A 4,045-nucleotide genomic window follows, 5' to 3' on the forward strand; every position below is an offset into this window, starting at 1 on the left:
CAGAGGCCATTGTTGACCAAGAGGAATCTGAATCCTCAAACCAGTCAAGAAGACCAAGAGAATGAAGGTTTCTAAAAAACTATCCTGAGGAATTCATAATAGGAAATCCATCCACTGGTAGGACTACTCGCTCATCTTTGAAAAGAGCTGAATCCAACAACATTGCTCTTTTATCAAAGATTGAACCTCAGAACATTCAAGAAGCTCTTGCTGATCCTTCACGGGTGTTAGCTATGAAGGAAGAATTGCAGCAATTTGAGAAAAATCAGGTTTGGTCATTAGTGCCTTGTCCAAATGGAAAGAAAGTCAATGGCACTAAATGGATTTTCAGAAACAAACTGGGTGAAGATGGATCCATAGTCCGAAACAAAGCTAGATTGGTTGCTCAAGGATATGATCAAGAGGAAGGGATTGACTTCGATGAGTCCTTTGCGCCTGTGGCTAGAATGGAAGCCATCAGATTGCTACTTGCTTATGCAGCTCATTGTGGCTTCAAGCTATTCCAAATGGACGTAAAGTGTGCCTTTCCCAATGGAATAATAGATAGAGAGGTTTATGTGGCTCAACCACCTGGGTTTGAAAACAAATCTTTTCCTAACCATGTTTTCAAACTAGCTAAGGCCTTATATGGTTTGAGACAAGCTCCTAGAGCTTGGTATGAGAGGCTTAGCTCATTTTTGTTGAAAAATAATTTTCAAAGAGGAGCCACTGATACCACTTTATTTATTAGAAACTATCATGATCATTTTATTCTTGTGCAAGTTTATGTTGATGATATTATATTTGGTTCGGCTAATGAGGATTTGTGTGCAGATTTTGCTAAGCTTATGACCAATGAATTTGATATGAGCATGATGGGAGAGCTCAACTTCTTTCTAGGCTTGTAAATCAAGCAAACTGCAGAAGGCATATTCATCCATCAAGAAAAATATGCAAAGGAACTTGTCAAGAAGTTTGGGCTGGACTGTGCTAAGCCAATGGGAACCCCCATGCATCCCAATATCAAGCTTGACAAGGATGAACATGGTAGAGATGTTGATGAGACACGCTATAGAGGGATGATTGGATCTTTGATGTATCTAACCTCTTCAAGGCCTGATATCATCCAAAGTGTTGGAGTTTGCTCAAGGTTTCAATCAAAGCCTAAGGAGTCCCATCTCTCAGCTGTCAAAAGGATCATCCGATATGTGCTTGGTACCACTAATTATGGGTTATGGTTTCCTAAGACTGATTCTTTTCAATTAGTGGGTTTCTGTGATGCAGATTTTGCTGGGGATAGGATTGATAGAAGAAGCACAAGTGGCATGTGCTGCTTTCTTGGGAAATCCCTCATTGTTTGGTCTAGCAAAAAGCAAGCAACGGTAGCACTTTCAACAGCCGAAGCTGAGTATATTGCAGCCTCCTCTTGTTGTTCTCAATTATTATGGCTGAAAACTCAACTAGCTGACTATAAACTGAATGTCTCAAATATTCCATTATTTTGTGACAACATGAGTGCTATTAATATTTCCAAAAATCCTGTTTTGCACTCAAGAACAAAACACATTGAAGTTCGTTTTCATTCTATAAGAGAACATGTGCAAAATGGAAATTTAGATATTCAGTTTGTTAATTCTGAAGGTCAGCTAGCTGATATATTCACCAAACCATTGATAGAGGAGAGGTTCTGCAAGCTGAGAACTGAACTGGGCATTCTTACTTCATCCCTGTTTTCGTAATGTTTCTGACTATGAGATCTTTTATGTTTTATCTCATAAATTGCGGTGAGATTTTTTGGCAGATGATGAGTTAACTTCATTAAGTCACTATGAAGCTACTGGATTCACACCTGACCATAATAAATGATGGACCTCAAGTGCTGGAGCAGTTCACGACATCTGGGCTTTCTTTATTGAAACCATGTGGCCCATTTCAGCCTTGCTCTCTTAATGTTTTACCAACTGCATTTTATTTTTTAAATTGGGCCCCTTCAATTTTTTTCACATCATTTCTTCAAATGGGTTTTCAATTTTTGTCTGTTCTACTTTCTTTAGGCATCCTTTGATTTTTTTTTGGTTTCTCTCCTGGTATCAATGTACAAAGGTTACAGCGGTAACTTTCAATGATTTTCAAAACATTTTAAAGTTTTCATTTTTACCTACTTCCAAGATGCAACCTTTACTCTTCTCTCTAAAACTCCTGTTTCTTTTACTTACTTGCTTGTGAGACATATGCATGCCTGTGTTAGTACCAAAAATACTTTACCTTATGCCATGCTTCTTACAAAAATTTTTTTCAATATTACAATGTTGATTTTGGGGATGAAATTGCAAAAGATTGTAACTCATATATCAAAGGGGGTGGTGTAGTAAAGAAAACAACTTCCAAGCATCGCCAAACTGGTGACAGCACCGATGTTCCCTCTGTTGATGAGGATCCTCTGATTCCTCCTTCCATCTCCACCCAAATCAAGGTCATGATATGCACTCTGAAGAACGTACTTGAGGAGTTCATCAATCTGACTGACCTTCTTCTCACTCATGATGCCGAGCGCAAAAGGAACCAGGTTATGGAGGAAAATGCTTTGAAGAAGACCAAGGGGAGAATTCAGATTCTGAGAGATTTTGTGGAGGATGTTGAGGTTGGCCTCACCACATCTGACAATGAGGGGGAGGACGATGGAACCTCTGATGAATCCAACTCTGATGCCTAGCTTTTGTTATCTCATCTGCGCTAATGACTTGTTTTCATTTTGAACTTGTTTATTTTACTTTCTTTTGGATGACTGTAATAGACTTAAACCATTTTGCTACTTGGACTATATGCACTAGCCACTAACAAATTTTGTGAAGGTTTTTCCTTTCCTCCCTTGATGACAAAAGGGGGAGAAAAGAAAAGGAATGTTAGTTTTGGCTTAGGGATTAATAGTAATAGTTAAGAACAATGTTTTGTGGTGCTATGATTTATCCTGTGTTGTGCTTAGTGTTAATTGCTCTGTGCTTTCATTACTGTGATATATTGTCTGGAAATATTGGTCTTGGCTGTTTTTACGTTTTGTTCAGGAAAAGATGTAAGCCATAATTAAGGGGGAGCAATGCTAGTATTCAGGGGGAGCAACTCACAATCCTAATGTCATCAAAGGGAAGTGTTCTTAACTCATTTAAATCTGTTTTTAATTTCCCTACTTTATCATGTTTGTCATCAAGGGGGAGATTGTTGAGCCTAGTTTGATTTTGGGTTATGTTATGATGACAAACATTGTTTTGGGTGAAAAGCCCAATATTGCTTGATGTGTGTTTGCTAAGTGATGCAGGCCCATTTACATGTTGCTTCAACCCAAGTTAATGTTGCTTCAGCAACTTCAAGTGTTACAACTCCAAAGCTTCAGCCCATTACAAGTTAATGAAGAAACTAATCAGAACCTATGAGCCAAGAGAGAGATCCGCAAGCTCATGGTTTGAACAAAAGAAAAAAGGGTAATGGGACATTTGGCACTATTATGGGACAGCTGTGGCACTAAGAAAAGAACAACACACAAGGACAATGCCACTACACAAAGGACATCAGCAAATCAAAATGCAGAAGATCACTAGCAAGTTTGGAAGAGCAAAACAAAAATGCAGAGCTATGGACAGCAGTTGGAATGGCTCAAAAATGGAAGTGCTTTGCATGCCAAAGAAGACAGCAGCTCCAAGGACAACAGAGGTTGGTGGATCAGACCCTCCAACAAGCAGCGTTAGTGGAGCAGAGGAGCAAGGACTGCATGCCATCAGAGAAAGCCCCAACGGGCAGCAAGGACAAGCAAAAGGATGAAGCTACAATGAAGCCAAGATGAAGATATAAAGCAAGCCTCACTTCAACATTTGAAAGCAAGAAAGAGAGAACACATATTCAGAGCACCCTCTCTAACATAGAGCTGGAATCTCTTTCTTCTACTCAAGCTTAATTCTAATTTTTTGTTATGCCTGTCTTGCGTTATTTTCTATTTTGAAAAAGGCAATTATGTGAGGATCAAAAGCCAAGAGAGAAAAGGCAAGAGTGATGCAAAATAGCCACTGTTTTTCTT

Source organism: Arachis ipaensis, chromosome B07, assembly GCF_000816755.2.
Source record: "Arachis ipaensis cultivar K30076 chromosome B07, Araip1.1, whole genome shotgun sequence".
Taxonomy (NCBI): Eukaryota; Viridiplantae; Streptophyta; class Magnoliopsida; order Fabales; family Fabaceae; genus Arachis; species Arachis ipaensis.